Source organism: Populus alba, chromosome 13 (genome assembly GCF_005239225.2).
Source record: "Populus alba chromosome 13, ASM523922v2, whole genome shotgun sequence".
In the NCBI taxonomy this organism is placed as follows: domain Eukaryota; kingdom Viridiplantae; phylum Streptophyta; class Magnoliopsida; order Malpighiales; family Salicaceae; genus Populus; species Populus alba.
The window spans coordinates 9,576,162-9,589,977 of record NC_133296.1 but is presented as its reverse complement, the minus strand read 5'-3'; the positions used below and the strand labels follow the sequence as shown (position 1 = coordinate 9,589,977).

General features: G+C 33.1%; 1 pseudogene; it reads left to right on the top strand.

The window, feature by feature from the left end:
- The window catches only part of LOC140954402 (uncharacterized), a 72,119-nt pseudogene extending 65,023 nt beyond the window's left edge, over positions 1 to 7,096 (top strand).
- The last annotated feature ends 6,720 nt before the right edge of the window (positions 7,097 to 13,816 follow it).

The window sequence follows — 13,816 nt, the reverse complement described above, 5'->3', positions numbered from 1 at the left end:
TAATTAAATCAGCAACAAAGGAGGAAATTTGGTTTCTGGTTTGTCAAGTTAAACAAAGAAATCCAAGCCAATCAAGGACATCAAAAGGGGCAGCAAGACAAATTTTTCAAATCAGATTTCTCCTAGTATGTCTGGGACTTTTTAAGGGTGACAAATCTGATTCTAACTTATTTAGAATATTAATTTTTGGATTTTTATTATTTTTTGCTTAAACTTTGGGTTGTTATTACTTATTTGGGTCAATTGTAAGGGAGGTCTATTAGGATTTATTTGAGTTTAGAGTCAGTATAAATAAGGGCATAACCAAACGTGTAAGGGTTATACAATTTTTAGATCTACGTAATTTTCAGATCAATAAACTTATTTTGCACACTAGTTGTGTGTTGATGGGATAATCTCCCTTCCTTGGTTCTTTAAGGAACCAAAAACAACTCATCGAAGAACAACTGGCTTTGTGGCATCATCCTTATACTTCTTGTTTGTGAATCAATATTCGTTGGGTGGAGGTTTTCGTTTCCACTATTGCAGGTACCTAAATACATGTTATCTCTATGTCACTCTCTTAACAACCCAACTTTCATATTTAATTAGGTTGCATGACCATGTGATCACGAGGTTCGCATTAGAGAGGGTACTATCTGGCCGAGGTCCTTTATTCCTTCCAAAGCCGAACTACCAAAGGCTAAAGTTGATGTCCCTACTGGTGCCAAAGGTAAATGTGAAACTCAACCTAAACATACTCGTGATGTTAAATGTTTCAGGTGTCAAGGACATTGAGATTACACTTCAGGGTGTCCAAACAAGAGAATCATGATGATTAGAGATAATGATGATATTGAATCTGAAAGTGACAAATCTGATAATGAAGGTATGCCACCATTCAAGAATAGTGATGGGGATGAGTTAGCATTACCAGTTGAGGAGTCCTTGGTTATAATTTATAATTTATACAGTAATTTACCTCCTCGGTAACTAATACGATCTGGGTAGAGAAAAAACAATTAGATTCGGATTTTGAAGTAAAATGCGCAACTGTCCACCTTTACGGCAATCCGACCGTTGGATCAGGTTGAACATTTATGTGGAGTCTCATGACATGTTTTCCTACCTTGGATTAAAATGTTAGGTCAATTAGAGTTTGGGAAGGCATCACAATACGGGTCCACAAAGGCTGTATGAATTTTGTTATTTGCTTTATTTTGACTTGTGGACTTCCTATTTAGCTAGGATTCTTTTCCTACAAGGATGTGGGAGCTTGTTTTGGGAATTTTTTAGTTCCACAATGATCTTTAATGAGCTATAATATAATCTCCAAATGTGGCAAGGTGATTAGTACTTAAAAGTGTATTTTTATCAAGATTTTATATCATCATTTTGCACTTGAAGTATCAATAACTCAAATAGAGCATGTTTTATAATAACAAGTCTGATAATATAAGATACCTTTAATTTATAGTAAATGCTCATTTTAAATGCAGGTACATCTCATAATTCAAAGGATTGATTGTTGTGATTAACTATTGGAAGTGAAAGGATAAAGAAAAGGCTAAGCTTAGGAAGGAGATGTGATTCAATTCAAATTCGAACACTGTTCAGTCATTGAGTCATATCTGGAGCTATAGATCTTGGATTTTAGTTCGGTTTACTTGGCTGGAAAGATAAGTAATAGGCCTACAACTTTATGAATAGGGAAAGACCCAAATCTATTGTTTTCAAATTCAAAGTTTGGCCACAAAAGAAAAGTCAGAATTTGTCCTGTAATCCAGCCCAAACACTGCTCAAAATTTTACCCATATCTGGAGTTCTAGAAGGCCAAATGACGTGAAATTTGGTGGGTGAAAGGAAAAGACAATTGACAACAACTTTCATGTAGAAGACATGCTCAAATTCTGATGGTAGCAATGCCATTTCATCCAAACAAGAGCTTGAGGGCTATCTACCACGTCTACCAGCATCACTACTCAGTATTTTAGACATATCTTGAGTTGTAGTGATCCAAATGCATTGACAATTGGTGGGTGAAAGAAAAGAAAATTTCAAACAACTTTCATGGAAAATACTTTGCCAAATTTTGATTGCGTCAATGTCATTTCATCCATCCAAAATGCTTGAGTGCTGCTGTCCACCAAGTCCACTAAATCAATAGTTGGCCATTACATCAATAATCAATTACCAAATTAATAGTTCTAAATTTTAGCCTATAAAAGGAGGCATTTTCCATTTATTTAGGCATCTTGTTTTTCAGATCAAGATCATGTTCTTACTCTCTCTCTCTCTCTTTATATTTTTGTAATGTTTAAGTTTTGCTTCCATTAATCTCTTGTTTATGCTTTTCATTTCCTTTACTATACTTAGTTAACTTATATCATGTTTATTTATGATTTTCTTCTTCATAATGTCTAGCTAAGTTAATTATGTCAAGGTGAAAAGGTTTCACTAATGGTGTTAGGCTAAGTATAATATAAATTCAATATGAACTTTAATACTTATAACCTAAACAACTTACTATTAACATGTCTTATCATTTTTATCTTATTAATTCTCAATACCTTGCTTGTTAAATGGTTAATCTAGATTTGTGTTGTATAGCACTTGGTACATCAAATACTTGATTCTTCATAATCTTCGGCCGACACCATTGTTATGAGAGGAACTTGATTTGTTGTCAACATAAGTTAGCATCATGAATACCTGATAAAATTTATAAGTATGGTGTTATGTAAATAAGATGATTAATATGGTCATGTCAATAATTTATAAAGAGTTTATATGTTACTTATCTCTAATACTATTAGTGTATCCTCTAACCTTGACATTTGTTTTTATCATTGTTTAATCTTCATAATTATCTTACATCTCAAAGTTCTCTTTAACTCACCACCACCACCACCACCACCATCATTGTTGTTGTTGTTGTTCTTATTATTATTTATAATTTATATAGTTCACCTCCCTGTGGTTCGACCCCGATCTTGTTGGGTTATTTATTATTTTGACACTCATGCACTTGGGATAAGACATCAACTCTTTGATCGTGTCAAGTTTTTGGCGCCGTTGCTGGGGAGGTAAATTCTTGTATAAATTATAATATTTATTTTATTTTCACTTTTCACTTTTCACTTTTCTTGTATCTAACTTTTGTTTCTTTTGTCTTGTTTCCTTGTTCCTTTTATCATTGTTTAATCTTCATAATTATCTTACATCTCAAAGTTCTCTTTAACTCACCACCACCACCACCACCACCATCGTTGTTGTTGTTGTTCTTATTATTATTATTATTTATAATTTATATAGTTCACCTCCCTTGTGGTTCGACCCCGATCTTGTCGGGTTATTTATTACTTTGACACTCCTGCACTTGGGATAAAACATCAACTCTTTGACCATGTCAAGTTTTTGGCGTCGTTGCTGGGGAGGTAAATTCTTGTATAAATTATAATATTTATTTTATTTCCACTTTTCACTTTTTTTGTATCTAACTTTTGTTTCTTTTGTTTTGTTTCCTTCTTCCTTTTATTTTCTTCCTGCACGTTCATGAGAGTTTGGTCACGTACATTAAGTGGTAGACTTTGTAGGGTATCCTCATCATTTTCAGAAAAAATAGCCAAGGAAGATAACCAGTCGCTTTATAATAAGAATAATTGAGTTAGAACACCTAAAGACCACATGAGTCCTACAAGAACAAGTGCACCCTCATGTATAATTTTCCCTCTTGATGCATCGCACTTTAATTTTAAGTTAGGCATTATTCAACTTTTACTTTCTTTTTATGGCTTAGATCTAAAATATCCATACTTGCATTTGAGAGAATTTGAAGAAGTCTGTAACACCTATAATGACTTAAATTGTAGCACGAACACCATCAGATTAAAGCTTTTTCCTTTTTCATTAAAAGATAAAGCTAAAACATGGCTACAAAATCTTAGGTCAAGATCTATTCATGCTTGGGATGAAATATAACAACAATTTTTAAAGAAGTTTTTTCCATCTCACAGAACAAACTCTTTCAAAAGACAAACCACCACTTTCACTCAAAAACCAAGAGAAACATTTTATCAATGTTGAGATAGGTATCGAGACTTGCTTAATACTTGCCCTCATCATGGTTTTGAAACATGGAGATTGGTTTCATATTTTTATGAATGGGTAACACCTAAAGATAGACAAATGGTGGAATTGATGTGCAATGGAACTTTTGAAAATAAAGACCCTGATGAAGCAATGGAAAATCTAGACTTGCTAGCTGAAAATGCTAAAATTTAGGACACTATAGGTACTTATGAGGCACCAGGTAAGACTCAACCTCATACATCTAGTGGAGGTATGTACAACCTTAGGCAAGATCATGTCCTTCAAGCCAAATTTGCATCTTTAGCTAGAAAAGTTGAGGCACTACAATTAAAAAGGAGTAGTCAATTAAAATATGTTCAAGACATTATGTGTCAAATCTGTGAAATGAATAAACATGCAACCAATGACTGTCTAACTTTGCCTTCTTTCAAAGAATGCCTCCATGAACAAGCTCATGCTTTAAATAGTTTCCAAAGGCCCAATCATAATGCATACTCGCAAACATATAACTTTGGTTGGAGAAATCACCTAAATTTCAGTTGGAAGAGTGGTAACAATAATGCACAAACTTCACAGCCACCATTTCAAACACACCATAATTTCCAAAACTCTCATGGATATGTACCTCCTTATGCTCCACCTTCTAAAAGAAATCTTGATGAAACATTGCATGTATTCATTGAAAAACAAGAGAAAATCAACACTCAAAATGCTCAAACCGTGGCAAATCTAAAAGATGCTCTTGCAAAATTCACATCTACTCTCAGTTTTCAAGAGAAAGGTAAGTTTCCATCTCAACCACCGCAAAATCCCAATGGGCAATACAATGCAAATGCAAGTAGTTCCGAAAGCCATCATATGGATCAAGTCAAATCAGTCATCATTTTTCGTATTGGTAAGGTTATTGAAAAACCCACTCTTGAACCTTGTGAGAAAGATGATGAGTTAATCTCTAAGGGTAAGGAAGGGGTTGAAGCTGGACATTGCAAATAAAATATTGATTCCTTACCAACACTTCCATTTTCTCATGCCATGACCAAACAAAGGAAAGTCAATCACAACTCTAAAATCTTTGAAACTTTCAAACAGGTAAGGATCAATATACCTTTCTTAGATGTTATCAAACATGTACCTTCTTATACTAAATTTTTAAAAGATCTGTGCACTGTGAAGAGAAAACTGAATGTGAAAAAGAAAGCCTTTTTAGTCGAACAAGTAAGTGTCATTCTTCAAAACAATAATGCTTTGAAATATAAAGACCCTAGTTGTCCTACAATTTCTTACTTTATTGGAGAACATAAAATTGAGAGAGCTTTACTTGATCTTGGAGCTAATGTGATTTTACTTCCATATTCTGTCTTTCAGAGTCTCAATCTAGGTGAGTTAAAACCAACTTCTATAACTTTTTTACTTGTCGATAGATCTGTAAAAGTTCCTAGATGAATAGTTGAAGATGTGTTAGTACAAGTTGATAAATTCATTTATCTTGTGGATTTTATTGTCTTGGATACACAACCTGTTGAAGCATGTAATTTAATTCATGTTATTTTAGGATGTCTATTTCTGGCAACTTCTAATGCATTGATTAATTGTAGGAATGGACTGATGAAGTTATCATTAGGAAACATGACAATGGAGATGAATATTTTCAACATTTGCAAGCAACCTGGAGATCATAATGATTTACAGGAAGTGGACTTTATTGAAAAATTAGTTTATGATTAATTTCAAACTACTTCCAGTGAAATTGAGTTTAATGAATCTAAAGATTTGCAAATGGTTTATTTTCAAGAAGAATTTTGGCCAAGTAATTGGAGATCACAAATTGAAGAATTGCCACCACGATCAATTGAGTCTATACCTTCAAGTGTTCAACCACCAAAACCTGATTTGAAGTCGTTACCATTCAATCTGAAATACTCATTTTTAGGAGAAAATGAAACTTTTTCGCTAATAATCTCTTTTAAACTTAATGCACATCAAGAAGGTAAGTTATCTTGTTAGCTCACCTATTGTCATTTTTAATGATCACGCAGCTTTGCAATATCTTCTTTCAAAAACGGATTCTAAAGCTAGACTGGTACGATGGATTTTGTTACTTCAAGAATTTGATATCACAATCAAAGACAAAAAAGGCACCAAAAATGTTATCACAGATCATTTGTCAAGATTGACAACAAATTTGAGATCTGACATCACACCAATCGATGACTACTTTCCTGATGAATCCTTATTTTTTGTCTCTACAATACCTTATTTGCTAAAATTCTTAATTTTCATGTTTCAGGACATTTGCCATCTCATTGGAGTACCCTAGACAAAAGAAAGTTCTTGAACAAAGTGAAGAACTTTTATTAGGATGACTCTTATTTATTCAAATATTGTTCTGATCAAATATTTTGAAGATGCATTCTTGACAATGAGGTAAATAGTGTCATTAAATTTTGTCATTCTGAGGCATGTGGGGGTCATCTCTCATCAAGAAAGACAACTGCAAAAATATTACAAAGTGGATTTTATTGGCCTACCATGTTCAAGGACTCACATGCATTCTGAAAATTGTCAAAAGTTGGGATCTATTTCAAAACATCACATGATGTCTTTAAATTCTATTCTTGTTATTGAGATCTTTGACTGTTGGGGTATAGATTTTATGGGTTCATTTCCTCCATCATTTGGTTTCTTGTACATATTAGTCGCAGTAGATTATGTTTCAAAATGGATAGAGGCAATTCCAAGTCGAAACAATGATCATAAAACAACGATAAAGTTTTTGAAAGAAAATATTTTAAGTCGATTTGGAATCCCTCGAGCCATGATAAGTGATGGTAGAACACATTTCTGCAACAAGTCATTTGAGTCTTTAATGAAAAAATATGGAATTACACGCAAAGTTGCCACCCCTTATCACTCTCAAACAAGTGGATAAGTAGAACTTGCTAATAGGGAGATCAAACAGATCTTGGAGAAAACAGTGAACCCTGATAAGAAAGACTGGTCTTTAAGACTTAATGATGCACTTTGAGCTTATTGAACTGCTTATAAAACATCATTAGGTATGTCACCTTATAGACTACTCTATGGAAAACCTTATCACTTACCTGTGGAACTTGAGCATAAAGCTTATTAGGCTATTAAAACTGTCAATTCAAATCTTGATGATGCTAGTCAGATGTGAAAATTACAAATAAATGAGCTTGAGAAAATAAGAAATGATGCATATGAAAATTCAAGAATTCATAAAGCAAGAATCAAAAAGTTTCATGACAAGAAAATACTGAGAAAAACATTCAATGTTGGTCAAAAAGTCTTGCTTTATAATTCTTGACTCCATGTATTTCCTGGAAAGCTAAGATCAAGATGGAGCAGTTCTTTTATTGTGAAACATGTGTATCCATATGGGGCCTCTGATATCGAGAATCCAAAGAATTGTAATGTTTTCAAGGTAAACGGACATCGTTTGAAAGTTTACTTTGATAATTTTTCAGTTGAAAATGATTCTATTGAATTGGGTGATCCTGTATATAAAGATTGATTCTTCTTCTCACATTGTTTTTGTGTTTCTTTTTTGTGTGACTTTTTTTTTGCTAGTTTCTCTCACCCCATTCAAATGGCGGATAATGGTACTCCGTGACTTTTAAGTCGGTTCTTTCAGTTTCCCATGATAACTAATAAATGTGTATACATTTGTTCAATTCCTGCTCTTTTCTTTGCATCTCTTTTCCACTTCTCATCTAAAAAAAAAATGGACACCACTCTTGAAAATTTGAAAAAGTATTTTCCCGCTTTGCCTCAAAATGCGATTGCAAAAATTTTCCGTGCTAGATGTGAAAGATTGAGATTGTTAATGAACCATGGAATTCCTGAAGATATTCGCTGGCTAATTGAAGCAAATGTTCGATTATCAGGTGAGTCCTCCAATTCTTTCATTTCATACATGCCTGGAACAGGTAAAAGTACTTTTGCAAAGAAACATCGTGCAAAATGATTGAAAGTCTGTCACAGATGTGCCAAATGGACTTATAATGCAAAATGTCGTTCTTTAGGAATGATATCTGTAAACTGTGAAGATAAAATACAATTCACTAAGGATGGCCTTAGTAAGGAGTCTTTAAATAATCTTCTATTGACTCTTGAGATGCACCCTAGTGGAGATGTGCATCGTACAATTCATGATTTATAGCTACAATTTCATAAAGAACATGCTCGACGTAGTCTTGGGAATCTGACTAAAAAAGACCATGTTTGCCAGTTTTTAAGAAAACTAGATGGGAAGCATATCCCCGGCCCATAAAGGGCGTTTAAGCCATTATTGAATGTAAAATCAAGGGAAGATGTGAGCCACAATCACAACTACTTGTACATATACATGTTTTTAGAGAGAGAGAGAGATAGAGAGAGAGAGAGACTCTAGCTGGCCTACATATAGGTGGTATGATTGAATTTTCAATTTCTCATCTATAAAATCTTCTCTTCCTTCCCTTCATTTCTACTTAACCCACACATTCCACAGCTATCGAAGTGTGTAGAAATGGCAGGTTCCTCAAGTCATCAAATAAGAAATATTTGTGTTTTCGGTGGATCCAGTCCTAGGAAAGAAAACGAGTTTTTAGAATCAACAAATCATCTTGGTCAGGTATTAGCTGAGAGAAAGATTCATTTAGTGTATAGAGGATGCAGCCTTGGGTTAATGGGGAGTGTGTCAACATCATCATTCTTAGGAGGAAGTCAAGTTTTGGGTATCGTTCCAAAAGCTTTAGCCAAAGAGGACATCATTGGAAACACAGTTGGAGAGGAACTACAGGTCTCCATAATGTCTGATTGACTGAATACAATGTTTAATTATACTGATGCCTTCATTGCCTTACCAGGTGGTCTGGGCATATTGGAAGAGATCTTTCATATTTCCTCTTGGGCCCAACTTCACATTCACCATAAACCTATAGGTTTGTTAAATGTTAATGGTTTTTATGATACATTGTTGTCTTTTCTTGATCAAGCTGTGGAACATAAATTTCTAACATTTTCGGCACGACAAATCATAATCTTTGCTACTACTGCTGAACAATTGATTGACCAACTACAATCTTTCATCCCTGTAATTGATCCCTCTATGAGTCACATAAATTGGTCAAATATGGAAAGCCATAAAAAGCTTAGATTGGATTTGAGCCTTTGTTTGTGAAACCTTGTGTCCTTTTGTTTTATTATTTTGTTTTGTTATTTCTTATAGTTGTTTAAGTGTGTTTCAGCTTTATCAATGTTCGTTGTTTCAGGTGATGTCTTCTATACTCTATCTTTCTACCTTGGGACATTGAGGACAATGTCTCGTTTTAGTTGGGGGAAAAGGGTAGTAGTTGATATTTAAAAAAAAAAACTAACTGTGTTTTCTATTTGCAAAACTGTTGTTACTAAGATGGCAGAGTCAAGGAGTTCTTTTGTTAAAGTAACTCTTGAGACGTATCTTAGTAAACATTGTTAAAGGTCTATTAGAATACTTCTTGAAATATTCAGGTTTACAAACTCTCTCATTATTATCAATTGCTACTGCTTATATATTCATTTAACAAGTACTCTTAAACCTTCATTTTCACACACACACTTTAACATATGATAGTGGGTTGTATATTGGATTATTATATTATTTATATTCTTTTGTTAAAGGTAACAACTAAAGAAAAGGGATAGTATATAATTTGCAAAAAAAAAAAATGATGATAAATGTAATTAAATAAATAAATAAAAACATAGTAAGTTTGGTTTCGTAGCCTTCCTAACCTAAGCAATTAAGCTCAAAGGGGTGTTTTAACACCTAATACCCTAAAGTCAACTAACTTGGGAGCTATTGGCTCAACATTTGTTACATGGGTTGATGAGAAAAGCTAAAGGGAATCAAACATTGCATTATTTACGTATCAACATCTACAACCCGAGTTATTAAATTCGAAAGGGTGTCTTAACACTTAATGCCCTAAGACCAACTGGTCTGGGAGTTATTAGCTGAAAGCTCATTACGTGGGTTAAAGATGCATTATGTTTTAAGTTTTATATATATATATATATATATATATATATATATATATAAAATCCTAACTCAAGGAAGTTAACCTTAAACATTAGAACATATTAATGTTTTCTTCTAATAAAAGCCTTATCATCTATGTTTTCATACATTGAGAATATAAAAAAAGAAGATTTATTAATATCTTGTTTCCATAGTATGAAGTATATATATATATAAATTTAATGAGAGTTTGTTTACTTGGATAGATTAATGGAAGTTGAATGATGAATGTCTTGCTTTGTGGAACTTGCAAATTGTTTTTCTATTTTAATAGTTTGATTACTAGGGAATAGTAATAAGCTAGTTGGGGGGGTGTGATTAGTACTTAAAAGTACATTTTTATCAAGGTTTTATATCATCATTTTGCACTTGAAGTATCAATAACTTCTTAACTAGAGCATGTTTTATAATAACAAGTCTGATAATATAAGATACCTTTAATTTATAGTAAATGCTCATTTTAAGTGCAGGTACATCTCATTATTCAAAGGATGGACTGTTATGATTAACTATTGAAAGTGAAAGGACAAAGAAAAGGCTAAGCTTAGGAAGGAGATGTGGTTCAATTCAAATTCGAACACTGTTCAGTCATTGAGTCATATCTGGAGCTATAGATCTTGGATTTTAGTTTGGTTTATTTGGCAGGAAAGATAAGAAATAGGACTACAACTTTCATGAATAGGGAAAGACCCAAATCTATCATTTTCAAATTCAAAGTTTGGCCACAAAAGAAAAGTCAGAATTTGTCCTGTAATCCAGCCCAAACACTACTTAGAATTTTACCCATATCTGGAGTTCTAGAAGGCCAAATGACGTGAAATTTGGTGGGTGGAAGGAAAAGACAATTGACAACAACTTTCATGTAGAAGACATGCTCAAATTCTGATGGTAGCAATGATATTTCATCCAGACAAGAGCTTGAGGGCTATCCACCACATCCACCAGCATCACTACTCAGTAATTTAGACATATCTCAAGTTGTAGTGATCCAAATGTGCTGAAAATTGGTGGGTCAAAGGAAACGGCAATTTCGAACAACTTTCATGAAAAATACTTTGCCAAATTCGGATTGCATCAATGTCATTTCATCCGGCCAAAATGTTTGAGTGTTGTTGTCCACCAGGTCCACTAAATCAATAGTTGTCCACTACATCAATAATCAATTACCAAATTAATAGTTCTGAATTTTAGCCTATAAAATGAGGCATTTGCCATTTATTTAGGCATCTTGTTTTTCAAATCAAGATCATGTTCTTGCTCTCTCTCTCTCTATTTATATTTTTGTAATGTTTAAGTTTTGCTTCCATTAATCTTTTGTTCATGCTTTTCATTTCTTTTACTATACTTAATTAACTTATATCATGTTTATTTATGTTTTTCTTCTTCATAATGTCTAGCTAAGTTAATTATGTCAAGGTGAAAAGGTTTCACTAATGGTGTTAGGCTAAGTATAATATAAACTCAATATGGACTTTAATACTTATATCCTAAACAACTTACTATTAACATGTCTTATCATTTTTATCTTATTAATTCTCAATACCTTGCTTGTTAAATGGTTAATCTAGATTTGTGTTGTATAGCACTTGGTACATCAAATACTTGATTCTTCATAATCTTCGGCCGACACCGTTGTTATGAGAGGAACTTGATTTGTTGTCAACATAAGTTAGCATCATGAATACCTGATAAAATTTATAAGTATAGTGTTACGTAAATATGATGATTAATATGATCATGTTAATAATTTATAAAGAGTTTATACGTTACTTATCTCTAATACTATTAGTGGATCCTCTAACCTTGACATTAGTTTTTATCATTGTTTAATCTTCATAATTATCTTACATCTCAAAGTCCTCTTTAACTCATCACCACCACCACCACCATCATTGTTGTTGTTTTTATTGTTTTTATTATTTATAATTTATATAGTTCACCTTCCTATGGTTCGACCCCGATTGTTTTTATCATTTGTTTCTTTAGTAGGTTAGGAAAAGTGACACGACCAAAAGATTGATGTCTTTTCCCAAGTGCAGGAGTGTCGAAGTAATAAATAACCCGGCAAGACCGGGGTCGAATCACAGAGAGGTTATTGTATAAATTATAAATAACAATACAACAACAATAATAACAATAATAGTAATAGTAATAATAAAGAGAGCTTTGAGATGTAAAGTTGATGTAAGGATTAAACAGCGATAAAAACAAATGTCAAGGTTAGAGGATCCACTAATGGTACTTCAAACAAGTATAATATAAACTCTTATTACTCAATTGGAAACCACACATAAAGGAGGTTCCAATCAGATTATAAATTGTTAACATGATACATTAGTTATCTTATTCGAATAAAGCTAATACTTGTAAATGTTGGCAGGCATTCATGATTATAACTTATGTTAACAACAAATCAAGTCCCTTTCATAGCTCAGGTGTCGGTTATACCATACAGTATGGGCTATGAAAGTACCAAGTATTTGTTGTACCAAGTGTTATACAACATAAATCTAGATTAACCATTTAACAAGCAAAGTATTAAAAGTGAACAAGATAACAAATATAAAACATGTTAGTATCCAACGTTAAGGTCCATGTTAAGTTTATATTATACTTATTCTTACACCATTAGTGTACCCTTTTCACCTTGACATAATTAACTTAGCTAAACATAATGAAAGAAAGAAACATAAATGAACAAGATAAGAACATAAATGAGAAAGAAGTTAACTAAGTAAAGGAAAGGAAATGAAGTGCATAAACTTGATATTAATGAAAGCAAAACATAAGCAATACAAAGAGAGAAAGCAAGAGCATGATCTTGATCTGGAAACCAAGATGCCTCAATACATGGTAAGTGCCTCCTTTTATAGGCCAAAATTTGGAACTATTGATTTGTTGACTAATTGATGAGTGGGTGGCCATATCTTGACTTGATAACAATCCTTATCTTCTTGTCTGAACAAGACGTCATTGCTAACATCATAATTTGCCCAGAATCCTCAGGAATGTTCTAGGAAATTGTCTCAGCTTTCCAACAAAAAAAAGATGAGGTCATTTGGACTTCTAGAACTCAAGATATGGGCTGAACACTAAATACTGTCTGGGCTGCAGGACAGCTTCGGACTTCTTCGTTGTTCCTATATTTTGGACTTGAAAACGGCCTTCTTAGATCTTGGTGTCCAAATGAAAGTTGTAGGCCTATGTTTTACCTTTCCATCCATATAAATTGGACCTAAATCCGAGATCTAGAGCTCCAGATATGATCCAATTACCGAGCACTGTTCCGGTTTGGACTGCACCGACATCTCTTTTCTAAGTTTGGCCATCTCTTTGTCCTTTAACTTTCAATGCTTAAACTCATCAATCAATCCTTTTATTTATGTGATAGTCCTGCATTTAAAATGAGCATTTACCATAAATTAAGGTATCTTATAATATCAAACTTGTTATTATAAAACATACTTTAGTTAAGGAGTTATTGATACTTCAAGTGCAAAATGATGATATAAAACCTTGATAAACATGCACTTTTAAGTACTAATCACACCCCCAACCAGCTTATTACTAGTCCCTAGTAATCTAAAGCGTTAAAATAGAGAAACAATTTGCAAGTTCCACAAAGCAAGGCATTCATCATTCAACTTCCATTAATCTATCCAGATAAACAAACTCTCATTA